We start from the raw sequence: 13,954 nt of genomic DNA, 5'->3' as shown, positions 1-13,954 counted from the left end.
TCTACAACTTTGTCAAAAGGCAATAAAGCAAAAAGAGTATTCATCTCACTAAGGGGATGTAAGTTCTATTTATTTAAAATGAAGTTCTAAGACATGCTGCTTCAGTTTTTGTATGAACAGTTTATCACTTTCATTTAGAGGCAGCAAATCTTCACCCTCAGTAAAACTGCCTTGCTGAAGAAAAAATATGATGTTTACTTAGTGATAAACAATTTTCAGATGAGTGGGGATGTTGACTGTGAGATGAATCATGTGAATTTTGAAAATTAAAAAAATACTAGCAGCATGCTTATATTAGAGATGCTCCCATTTAATAAAACAATAATTCCAAGTCTGTGGGACATTAATTGGTCTAACCATGTAACAATCAAATCTCTTGCAGTAGACCTGGCTTTTCAATTAGGAATGGACAAAATTCAAATGAATTATCAAGCATCCTGGATCTTCACTCAGGGTGCAACATAAATATTTTATTTATTCCTTTTTAGAGATTTTAAAACACCTGATGTTGTGATGGGCAAGCTTGGTAAAATGGGAAATATCGGTATTTGTTCTGAAAATGCTGCGTGCCTCTGTGTGTTTTTTAATATATGTTTTTTGCTATGCAGTTAGATCAAAAGGGGTTTCTAAACTGAAATCGAGCAGGAAAGTTTAAGCATGGCCAAAAAGGAAGCAGCCCAGTGGACACAATAGGCAGGTTCATGTCCATGAAGAGGTAACCATTAGGCCAGGGCTAAGAAGAGAGAGGTCAAACAATGCTAAAACACTAGAGGATCCTTCATCCTAGAAAAAACTAGGGAGAGAGAGTGACTGGCTGGAGACACTGCCTAGGCTGACAGCAAGGCCTTCAAGGAATTAGAGAGAGGGAACATATTGTGAACAGTGTAGATTGTTTCCCCCAGAAAGAGAGAGGTGTTAGCTGGCAAATAAAAATTAAGATGCAGGCTTTTATCTTTACCCTGTATGCTTTGAACTTTGGGTGAAAGAACAAATATTACTCTGTGTGAAGATGCCGTTTTTGAGCCACTTTAATCATCTTGCTAGTCACAAGTCCCTGGAGTGCAAAGGCTTTGGGGAGCCAAATGAAGTTGCACATGGGAAGTTATGACAGACGGGAAAGCATGTGGGTCACGCCAAGAGTGCGTGCTCTGATCAGGTCCATCTGGAGTGAAGCACAGGAAGTCAAATCCATCACCTAAGGGGTACATGCACAAGGAAATATAAAATGAATCTAAGGTGAAGTGTAAACAGTAACCATCACAAAAGATTTAGCACAATGCTCTTGAACCAGCAGTTTATTTACTTCCACATAAACAAGTACCCAAATCCAAATCTGTTGTTAGTAGGCACAGGGACTTTTGACACTGCTTTCATCTTCCTCGGAGGTGTAGCAAGCTCTTTTAGCACCCAGGACAGAGATGAGGGGAAGGATTATGAAGACCACTGGAGAGTGGGAGCAGGGGAGTTGAGGGGGAGTGGAGTCTGACCTATTGGGGCTCACTTAGGGAGCAGCCCCCCTTGCTGCTGCCGTCACTGCAGCCACCTGTGGGCGGTCCCTGTTTACTGCTGTCTTGCCCCCACTGCTGACACTGCTGCCGCCTGTGGGCAGTTACCATGTCCACCCCAGCCTCAGGAGGCACAAGTCATTCATGGCAGCCCGGGTTTAGATTGCTGCTCCTGGTGCCCTGTTTCCTTCTCTCTCAGGTTCAGGGCTATGCCTCCTATGGCAAAGACTTGGGCAGGGGGAGTCATTCCAACCTCTTCCCTCTCAGATCCAATGCTGGGCATGGGGTTGCACTTACCTGGGTCCTATGACTGGGCTGCATATAACAAGGCAAGAAGGGGCATACTAGCACCTTGTCTATGACTGTGTCTGGAGCCCTGATCAACCCCCCTAGTTATTCTTCCTGCTCCTCTAGCTAAGTTTTGCTCACTTCTGACTAAGGCTAAGTACAGATATTCAAAAAGCCTGAGAAGGAAATGATCTAACTTGTCCAAAGTGACCAGTATTCCATTGATCAGGCCACCCCCACACCTTAAACTTTCCAGAGGCTTCCAGCAGACACCCTGTGATTCTGGCAGTGCCCTACAACCTGGCTGGGAAATTTCCAGTATCTTCTATCTGCAGCACAGAGGCAACTGGCTGCACCTCACCTGCTCCTGAAGTTTTCAGGGGCATCCACCTACTTGCCCCAGCTTGGATGCTCAGTGTCCCACACATTTTCCACTCTGGGACCCTGTAGCCGTGGGCAAAAAAGTCTTGCAGCACCCCAGGTGCCCATGGCCCAGGTACCTGCTGACAGTGGTCAAGCCATGGATGTCACAGGGTTGCCTTTGTGCAGGCCTAGTCCCAGTGTTTTGCCCCCTGGCACCCCAACCCACAGGTCCCTGGTTGGGTGTGTGGGTGCCAGGATTGGGGTCTATGAGGCTATGGCCATGTGTGGGGACACAGGGGTCTTTGGTTGGGTATGTAGGAGCCAGGACCAGGGTTTGTAGGGCTAGGCCTGAGTGCAGGGTCTCACTCAGGGAAACCCTGAGTGCATGCGGATCTGTAGCTGGGTGTGCAGGAGCTAGGGGTGGGGGTCTGTGCAGCTGTGCCTGAGTATGTGGGTTCTCCTGGTCTCCGTGTCAAGTCTGTGTGTGAATGCTTCATGACAGGATGTGAGGGCATGGACTGGGGACTAAGGTGCCCTGGTCCTGGGGCTTGTGCAGGGGACATAGATGCTCCCATTCCCCCTGCTGCCTGCTTGTGGCTGACATGGCTGGAGGCAGGAGGCAGGGCTAGGAAGAGGGTCTCTACTGGTTCAGCTCTGGAAGAACTCATAGATGAGGCCTTCTGGGCACTCAGCTGGAGAGGCTGAACACAGGCTGAGTGCTCGCGCACCTCCCTGCAACAGGGGACTTGCAGAGCTCTGCGAAGGAAGCTGGGATACAGGAGAAAAGTGATATAACTTGGATTAATAGGGGAACTAGTACAGAACTAGTACAGAACTAGTACAGAAGTTTAATGCACTGGTCTAACCTATATCAATTTGATTTTAATGTACCTTGAGCCAGGTCTATCTTAGACCTGATTCTGCCATTTTTAGACTGGTCAATGTGCGCCAAACATCTGTATGGATATGAGTTTAGAATTGATTCTGATCTCTTAGATGAACAAAAGTGTAACGTCTATGCCTGGCCCAAGTTATTTTATGTCTTGTTCTCAAACAGGGGAAACCTCATCCTATCCTGGGCAATTAGGTTCAGGGGGACACTATCCATTCCTTTTAGTAAACATTGACTTTCAGGGATGGGGCAGGGTAAAAGAAACCCACAGAACCTCCAGCCAACAGGAGAAGCTTCAGAAGTTGTCCAGTTAGGAGCCCTCTGAATTTCAGAAAACGTTTTACAATCTTAATTGGAATTTGTCAGCCATGTTCAAACTTGGTTTTTGCAATTTTTCCTTCCCTACTCCCTCAGTCTTTTTTCATTCACCTTCACTCTGTACCTGACCTTCTTACCCATATATATGGCCTATACTACTCACTACCCTTTCCTGTTCCCTTTCCTTTTTCCCTTGCAACTATTCCTTCATAATTAAACCTACCATCTATCTACAGTATTCTGGTAGTAACATGACATTTGCTGCCATGATATTGTTCCCTTGGCTTGTGTATTTATACTGATTGCTTCACCCATCAGGTATCCATGTTGTCTATTTTAGTGTAAGCTCTTCAGGGCATGAACTGTACGCTACTTTTTATTTTCACAGTGCCTAACATAATGGAGTCCCATTTTTGGTTGCTTCTTAGAAAGTACCATAATATACATAATTAATAACCTGTCACATCACTGGCTATTTTGACACAAAAGCTTCGAATTATTTGCCTCTTTCATTTCAGTGTAGATTTAATTCCTTAAATATTTCTCCCTCTTGGTTGTCTTATCAAGATACACAAGTTTCTCTCTCAAGCACCTTAATGAATGATGGAATACAAGCAAGAATGTATAATTAATTCAGTGTAATCACCTATATTACAAATGAATACAAAAACAGATGAAGTTTGTCTGAAATATAGATTAGGCTTGACAAAAGCTCTACTTAAGTGTAAGAATTTTTAAGTCTTTGCCTCCCTTTGGAATACTTCTATGATGATTTTGGAGCTTTTGTATCAAACCATGTGAGAAATAAGAGTCCACCTGGTTTCACTATTAAATGGACTGAAACTTTGTGTTGCCATTTTAATTAAGGAGTTGTGTTTCTTTGAATCCCAATCCCAAAACAAAACATAAATGATTGGAAAGCACTGTGGCTTAAAATATAGAGAGTGTTTGTAAGGCTTTATAAAATTATGAACAGCTTTCAATCAAAGCCTTTGCAAAATTCATGTTTATTTCAGTCAGCTTTATCTATTTTCTACGATCTTCTTGGATACAATAGACACGTTTTGTTTATTCATTTTCTAAGGCCCCCTCTACATGTTACAGGTTTCCCAAACCCCTTAGAGTGGGGGGAGAATCGCCCTGTGGTAATCCTCTGGCTCCAGGGATTTCGTGCACCCCCAGGGTTGGGGAGGGGTGGGGGTTAACTTGCGGTGATCCTCTAGCCCCAGGGGGTTTTAATTGGGATGCATGGGGTTTCAAGCCATGGAAGCTTGCTTCTTGCTGGTGCAGGGGGAGCACAGAATAACCTGAGAACGGAAAATCTCTATTTCATGAAACAATGGAAAAACCATTAGTGGGAAAATGACTAATTAATGTGTTAGTTAATATTGTCTATATGAGCTATAGTATTTCACATGTTTTAAGCAGCAATTTTTCTTAAAGGCACAAAACCAAAACAAAACAAAAATACAAACAAGCATGAACCAAAGGTAAAACTTTGGTTTCAGGAAGTCTCCATGACTGAGAGTATCCACTAACGTGTATGGTCTTCACTCTATTAAATATTGGACTGAGAATGCTAAAGTCTTCCCTGAAAAGTAATGGGCAGTTCTCAGGATTGTACCAAATACCATTTTCTCCTGTAGTTTAGCTCAAGTTACATGCATTCATATTTTTTAGCAATGCTGATTTGAATGCTATTTACATTCAAGGACATTCCTATAAAATCAAATATTCCCAAATGTAGCAGGTCCAGTACTGGGGTGGGAAAGTCACCCCCTGGTGGCCACCTGGATCCTGCCTTGCTCTCCCCGTTTGGCCTCTCAGGGTCCCACCCTGTTGTCTGGCCTGCCACACTTTGCTGTTATAGTTGCACAGGGAAGCTCCCTATAGAGGGCACAGGGGTTTTGCTTCAGGTCTTGGGTTTTTGACTGGGTTGAGGCCCCCTGGCCTTGGCCCACTTTCTTCTGGCTGGGACCCTCTGCTGGAGGTCCACTATCCCAGGACCCTAGGTTCTCAGGGCTCCACCTCCAGCTGCACCTTTTGTGAGTTCTGGGCCCCTTGGCCCCAGGTTTGCCCTTTACAGGCTCTGGGCTTGTGCCTCCCACCATTTTTGCTGTCTGACATCACAGTCCTTCTGCTGTTAACAGTGCTTCCCCCACCCCTTTGAAGGATTTAGGACCTGGGTGCTCTTGGTACCCTTCTTGGTGATCTCCTCCTCCTCTAGAACCATACTGTGTAGTCTTCCAGTCCAGCTTTCACACAGAAAAGAAAATTGTGGGCATGTGCTCCAAAACAAAAAGCCTTTGCTCCTGGGTCAACCCCACGCTGTGGCAACAAGCTACAGCACCAGGCCCAAAATGCTTATTCTTTCTGCCTCATCACATAGGGGCTTCCTTGCAGCTTTTCGCAGTCTAGCGTCCTTCCTCTTTGGCCAGTCAGGCCCCTCACCTCCCTGAGCACCACTCTTTGTAGTCTATAGGGCCAGCCTGCCCACCTTGCATCAGGCCCTGGCCCCTCTCTGGGTCATCTGACCTACTACTTCCACCCCAGGCCTGTCAATCATTAGTCACACTGTGCTGGCTGCACCTGGGGCAGGTGGCCATTTGGTTAAAGGGCTGTCTGTCCCTATGAGTTTTTCCAGGGGGCTGGAACCATCCAGGTAATCCCAGCTCCCTCTCTCCTTCAGTAATGGGGCTGGGGGCCCCATTACACCAACAGAATCTTTTCCATAAAGCTGGAAAATTGACAATAGAAGGTATTTAATTTAGCAGCCTTATAGATCAGTTACAAAATGAAACCCATTCTGTAGCTGTGCTCTATATATGTGTACAGATAAGATGAATTGATTTGCTAAAACAAATGTCACTGGGATTTACTTTTATTAACCCTATGAAGCCAACACACTGAGAAAAAGAAAATGAGTTAAACTCTTTGTTGTACACTAGCAAAAAGCAAAAAGGGCCTGATCCTGGACACATTTTTCCTTCAGTTTTAAAAACCATTGTGATAAGGGGAAGCAAATTCTACAATGGATCTTTCTCAGCTCTTCTCCCTGAATCTTCCCATTGCCACAGATTAGGTGGTGGGATGAAGCCCTAAATATGCAGATGCCTCATAGTACGCAAAAGTCCAGGAGATTCTTTATTGTCTCTATGCTTCCACAACATTGCTGCGCCCCAAGTAGTCTTGGTCTTTTCTTGATCCATGCCCCAAAGATATCAAAGTATACCTGCATCAGAGGGGGCTGCATTAGAAAAAAATAGCCTTGTTCTTACTGATCACAAGTAATCTCTGTGGGACCATTTTGGGAACTTTTTTACTTTTTGAACCCAAATGACACTCATACACCCACCTAACTAAGGCCTTATGCATTGTTTGTGCTAAACGTCATTTGCAGCATGGACAACGTGGCTACTGAACATGTGCATTCAGTTGCATGACTGCCAGGCAGATACACAGCTCTGCACATGCATATGCTAGGCAAGCGTAAGTTACCCAATTCAACCCAGCAAAAACCTATGACTAGCAGGTGTTAGCTTCAGGAGGAAGGGACCTTCCTATGTTTTGTATCCAGTATCCACTCCCAGTCAGAGAGCAGTCTAACGTGCATGTCCAGTAGCTGTACTGTGTCACAACCCAGTGATTTTGGTGCCTCGGCACGATGGAATTTTCCCGCCACATGAGAGCCTCTTGCACAGCAAAGGGTTTTTGTTGCAACAGAAAAACCCCGGTGCAAGAGAGTTCCCGCCATTTGAATGCAAATTTGTGTCCCGCTATTGGCCAGTTCTAAATTATTCCTACGTGGCGGCTAGTAATTGGCTTCTAGCTGTTTAAAATTTCGTGCGACTTCCGCCCAAGTCAGAGAACTTTGAGCACGCTGCAGAGTGCCTCTAAAGAGATCTGACTTGCAGCTGAGCTGATCGATAGACTGATCACCTATCAATTCTTCTCCCTGTCGCCGAGCGCAATCCCCGACGTACCCTTTCCCCACCGGCTTGATCTGTGGACGGACGAGCTAGCTTGAGCCCTGCCAGCTGGAACAACTAACATAGTTGTTCAGACGACCGGACCCTCTGCGTCGCAGCTACAAGCGGCATAAGTAAAGTTTTGCAACCATTAAGCTTTGTCTGCATCTCTATTCACCAGCCCACCCAACGAACGAGTAATTGTTGGATCATCTCGAGTCGGCTCTTGCCGTCCGAGACATACTGAACATGGAGTAAGATTCAAACTGCCATTTGGGTGCATAAAATGATTGTGTCCTTCACGTCCTCAGTCTCTGATTTTATCTATAGTGGGGCCACCAGCTCAGATGAGTGTGTTGAAAGCCAATTCCTTTTATTAGGAAAGGGAGAAGTTCAGATAATCTTATACCTAGGAAATACTGAATGCTTCTAACTTGCTTTAGGTTTGGAGAAAACCAAGGCCATTGAAGACCTCTAAAGACTTCCCAATTGGTGATGCTTGTGCAAATCTACAGAAGATAACAGGTTTGCAGAAGTATTGCTGAAAGTATAATTTGTACTGCAGAATACAAGAACCAAGTTTGACTCTCAAGTTGTTTCCAAACAAGCATGGCTGTGCGATATGTGGTGCCATAAACATGTCTGCAGTGCCACATACCACACAGTCAGGCATTCTCTGTGCTGCAGGGAAACGCTGCCTGTGCATGCTCTGGTCTGGTTTGGTTTTTTTTCTGCAGGTGTTTTTTGACCCCTGGATATCCAGACCCCTGGATATCCAGGGGTCAAAAAAAACCTCGGAAGAAAAATTGGAGCAGCGCGCTCACAGGCAGCGTGTGGTGCTGAAAAGCAGAGCCAGGCTGCTCAGAGCTGGACTGTGACTACCCAGCAGGATTGCCACTTTTGCAGGCCTGGGAGGCCCCCAGGACACCAGGTAAGGCTTCTGGGGCCAGACACTGCTGGTCCTAGCCTCCCCTACTGCCCCCAGGGTAATTTGTAGCCAAAGTGCATGTGGCACGGGTGTTCCCCAGGGACAAGTAACTGCGGCTCAAGGTGCGCCACTGCTACTTGTCCCCAGGGAATCAAACATCTGCACTCATCTATATATGCCCTCAGATTTCATACCCAAGTTGCATAGCTGGTGCCTAAGAGTAAACGTTCCTTACACTGTTTTAATTGTGAAGTAGACATACGTCTGAACAGTACACTGTAATTTTTCAATCACTTTTCAGTGTGACTTCAAGTCTTGAACTAAAAATAAGAAATATGTGTTTAAATTCAAGACCATAAAATATTAGAGTTGCTAGTTATTTATTCAGAACTCACATGGTTCCAGCACAAGTTACACTTAAGATGTTTATCATGTCTTGAGCTGTTACCTGGCCACATGTTCGTGCAATGAATGATGTGATAAAACAAGGAAGAAACTGCAAAGTTATTACACCAAAAAATGGACAATAAGTTTGTGGCTCATTTTTATCACATCATCAAATGAATGCATGAACACTGAGTGCCCCTGGAGGTATGGCAGGAGGCGACATGGTGAGTTCCCGCAGGCAGCAGCAGTGCTGTCAGTGGCAGGGGGGTGGCGAGCTTTGAAGGATGATCAGCGACCACCTGTAGATGCCGCTGGCAGCATTGACAGCAGCCAGCAGCGACTGGGAACTGCCCAAAGATGCTGCCAGTAGTGTTGATGGTTGAGGGGGTGGGGGTGGCGAGTGGCTACCATCTGCAGGCACTGCTGGCAGTGTCAGCAGCACCTTTTTGCAAGGGGTGCACTGCCAAGCTCAAGGGGTGCACGTGCACCCAGGTGCACCCCTTACACATCGCCAATGACTGAATGTGTGGCCAAGCTGGGACTCCCTGCCACAGGGTGTGCCCCCATGGCTGGGAGCCTGAATCAGCTGATAAGGCTCCCAGCTGCTATTTGGTGGTGCATGGGGAGCCTGGGATCATAATCCCAGGCACTAGCAATAAGGCATGATAGGATCTGGTGCTTGATCCTACAATCACACCTCCTGCCATGTATGTGTGGCATGGTAGGAAGTGCAACTGTGGGGACCATGCATCAGATACTATGATGCCTTTACTTGGATGTCTGGCCTGAAACACAGGGGCCTGAAACACAGAAGAGAAATATGGTATCAGCCCTGACTCATTTCCTCCCCTCTTTGTTGGCCATTCAGAAATATGGCTTCTGTTGTTTTTATTTTCTGCTCATACAGTGATGTTTTTTGCTCTAGCTCACAGCAACCCCCCTTTCAAAAGCTCACTTGATTTTAGTTTCTCATAAGGTGCTAATACTTTCTAAGTGTAATGTGTTAAATTGCTTTGTCATAAATCAGTACCTTCATTTTGTTATTTACTTCATTGTAATTTCTATCTTGAAGAGCCCTGGGTGTAAATAATGATTGTGAATTTTGTGCCAATGTCTTTACTCTTAATGCAGAAATACAACATTGTTTTAGCAGGAAGAGAGGATTTTTTTTTTTTTTTTACAGCCTGAAGTAAACCTGTATGTAATTATTAACAGACCTGGTGACCAATGTACCAAATCCTCAAGCCATAGTTTCTCTTCAATATGGAACCTGTGAAAGCTGGGGAGTTAGACCAGGCCCCGGATGAAGAGATGTCCTCGAGTGGATATGCAAAACACATGCTGTCACCAATCCCAGTTCAGCCCAGAGAATTGTGTCATTCAGACAAGGCTGCTTAGGAGATCCCTGGGTCTCTTGTAAGAGAAAGATTCTTCCCTAACAGAATCACAAACAAGGAAACATCACCAATAATGTCTGGGAGAGAGCTCTAAAATGAAGCTGTTCTCTGTGGACAGAATCTGGGGTTTATTAGTCCAAAGGTATACTAATCAGAGCATATGCGGTCTAAGATGTAGTCTTCAAGCAACAACCCTCCTCCTGAGCAACCCAACCCCTAATGGGACTTTGTGTTTGATTAAATGCAACTATTGTAAAAGAGTGCTTGTTACTATTCACCAACACACTTCCTCTCTCCTTTCTCAAGTGAGGGGAGGAATAGATTAGTTGTTAGGGCACTGATTTTACACTCAAGAGACCTAAGTACAGTGCCTGCTCTAACATAGAATCCTTTATGAGACATGCAGGTCTTATACCTCCCTTGTACCTTATTAAAATGAGGACAACATATCTGTACCTTTTAAGACTTCTGGAAAGATAAACCTGACTAATAATGTTGAGACACATGGGCCACATCCACATGAGCATGGACATATAGTTCCCCAGGGACAACTAGCAGTGTGTTGCTGCTTGTTGCCCCTGGGGAAAGCCTGTGCCATGTGCCCTCTGGTACACAACAGGTTACCCCAGGTAGGGTAGGAGAGGCTGGGGCCAGTACTGGGCTGGCCCCAGTAGCCTTACCTGGGGTGCTGGGGGACCCCTAGGCCTGTAGCAGTGGCAATCCTGTGGCTCAGAGCCTGGCTGGCAGCTGGAATGTGGCTCCGGCTGGACAAGCTCTGGTTTTAAGTGGCAAGCACTGCCTCCCTTTTGTTGTGTGTGGGGGTTTTTTTGACCCCTGGATATCCAAGTCTTAACAAGCCCCTCCCTCCAGCCCTGCACTGCTTCATTGCAGTTAGGAGAACAGCTGAATGTGCAGTATGTGTTTGCAGCGCCACATACCACACAACTGTGCTCATCTGGACACAGCCACGGATACTAAGGTGATAAGGTCCAGATTGTCAGTGCTTTCTTCAGACTTTTAAGAAGCTTCAAAATACTTTTAGACATGGTGCTATAGCCAGTTGGGGATGAGCGGTGTGACTGCCCCAGGTGCCGAAGTGAAGGGGCACCAACAGGAGCCGCCCAGCTGGGGCAGGGTGAGGGACAGAGCTGTGAGCAGATCATTTTGTGGGGTGTGGGGATGGGGAAAGGGTGGCTCCTAGCATGGTGTGCGCTCCTGGGCAAGTATGGGGGTGGGGTAGGGCGGGATGTGAGCACATAATCAATGGGAGTGAAGCCCTCCATTTAGGTACAGAAAAGGCTTGATGTAGAAAGAAGATTGGCAAGTTTTCATCATGCTTTCACCCATCATTTGCCCATGGCCTTCACAGTATTGTAATAGACTGACTGGATCATGGGTGGTCGTTCAAGTGGACACAGACAGTGGCGTCTGAGTGGTCAAGGTGTTACCAGACTGTAGGCAAGGTTAAGCCAGGTATTAGCCTGACTCAGGATATGAAGCCACAAGGACAAACAGTTGATTCAAGCTGGAAAATCCATGTCAGGAAGAGGAGCAATCAGGAATACGTGCAAATTCACAAGTCAGAGGATCAGAGTTTGGAGTCAGTTTTAGCAGTTCCAAGCAGGTCAGAAGCACAGCAAGATGGTCTTTTGCCCAGACAACTCACCTGCTCTCTGGGGTCAGCTCATATAAACAGTGAGGGCAGGGCTTCTTTTTGAGGGATGACTCAGCGGGTGCATCTACATGAGACGCTTACTATGCATTAGCTTAATAACACTGCACAGTAGTGTGGTGGTTAAAAACCATGCTAACAGCCTACTGTGTAGCATTATTAGGCTAATGCACAGTAAGCATCGCAAAATAACCATGCACCAGTGCTACTGAGCAATAGTTCTAGTTACTGCGCATTTAGTTAGTACTTTATTAAGCAAGTACTAAACTGAATGTGCAGTATCTAAGGTGCATTACTGACTGTATAGATGCACCCAGCTTACCTCCAACTGGGATTTGGGATTTGATCAGGCCTAGCTTTGCTTTGGATAATTCCAAGCATGTTTTAGCCCTGACAGGTATGGTTCACCTTCTGAGAATAGAAGCAATGGGGAGGAAGAATGGAATAAATGAGCTCCTTTTCAGTCTTTGGTTCCCTTTCATGAGTTTACCAATTGATAGTGCATTTCAAAGTCTCTGCTGTAATACAGCCAAAGTTCAGATCCTCTCACAGCATAATTGACAGAGTACATGTATGTCCTGTAGGTATAAGCATCATGAAAAAATATCATTTGACAGTCAAGAATAGCTAGCAATGCTGCCCTCTGTCCTTTTGTCACCATATGCCCTTTTAAAGTTTTAATTTACAGCATGTGCCTTTTGGTCCAATCACTTGGCCTGTAGTTTTTGTAACATTTGTCTAATATCACTACTGTTCCTGTCTCCGGTATCCCTTCGCAGGGATTACTGCATACGGTGTTGCAGATGTTGCCTGTAGTTTGCCGGAGGTGGGTATTTTTTTTTCCTTGAAAACACAGTTTTTCATAGTTAATTGCTACAAGATAAAGTGTGGCTAATTTCACATTCAGCTTAGGGTTGATTTTTGCTTTAATATGCCTTTTTTCCAATCATAATATTATTTATTCTATGTAAATAAAACATGCTTTCTTCTAATACTCAAAATGTTTTGTTATTTGAATTCCAGCTTTGTTGCTTTACCATTTGTTATATGCCATTGTTTTGGGGACATCTCTTAACACATGTGTTCTTAATGCCATTGGGTTCCTTTCTGGTCCTGTTTAAATTTTCCTCTTACACAGATCATATACGTCTATATGTTTTATTAGCTAGACTGGCCGCTAAGAATAAAAATGTTACTGATTCAGGAGATGAAGTTGAGCTTTCTAGTCAGCCCATAGAGCACTGTTAATCTTCTATAGTAATCTCTTCATCATATTATGTTAGCCTTATTTCACAGTGTAGGAAGGACAGAAAGATCAGTTTGGTGATATATTTGTGATACATGCATGAGTCTCTTGGCCATACCATCTGAAAGCACTCCTGTCCACAGGCTGGAACACGAGGAAACTCTTAACAAAACAAAACTTTACATAGTTCATATGAATTTTCAAAGCCAGTCCTAAGGTTTGCCTACATGCAATATATTCACTTTGATTCCACGTATCTTGCGGAAAAATGTTGGTAATTGCTTGCATGATTACTTGAGAAAAAATAAATGTTTATGTAATAAATAAACTTTGTTTGTTCATAACCAAATCCTTAGTGTTTGTCAAGAAAGATATGGTAAAAATTTACACTGAAAATAAGTGAGTGAACTGAAAACATTCTTCCCAAATCCAGCCACATCCAAATGGGAGTCCTTTTTGGTGTTCAGAAAAATACACACTATAGCTGTCCTCTTTTATTTTATTACTGTTTTATTCATATTTGTGCACAGATTCTAGTATCTGCAGAGAGGAAGCAGAAATTACAGACCTTTCATGAACAAGTTTGTGCATATTTGGCACAATCAGCAACAATGAGAATCTGAAATGTCATAAGAAAGTTATATGCAATTTCTAGACCCAGTTACCCAAAACATGAATTTGTACTTTCTTTTGAGTGCAGCAAATATTTTTGGAACTGAACACTTTAGGTTGGATATTGCAGCTGAAGTTCTAAAACTGGAAGTAGGGAGAACTATTTCTCACTATGCTAACCTGACACAGGCTCCAGACCCAAAATTGAAGATCTGAAATTAGATTGGAAACATTTGTCCAAGTTTAACAACGTTCAGTCTAAGGTTTTGGGTGACACTATATTGTACTAAACACCTCAAAAACAATTTGCCTTTGTTACTCTAGCTGGATTGTGTGTATGCTGGGGGAAAAAGAGGGAACTCATACGAAACTACTGAA

This window comes from Alligator sinensis, unplaced genomic scaffold (assembly GCF_000455745.1).
Source record: "Alligator sinensis unplaced genomic scaffold, ASM45574v1 scaffold442_1, whole genome shotgun sequence".
In the NCBI taxonomy this organism is placed as follows: Eukaryota; Metazoa; Chordata; order Crocodylia; family Alligatoridae; genus Alligator; species Alligator sinensis.
Note: the sequence above shows the minus strand (reverse complement) of the source record.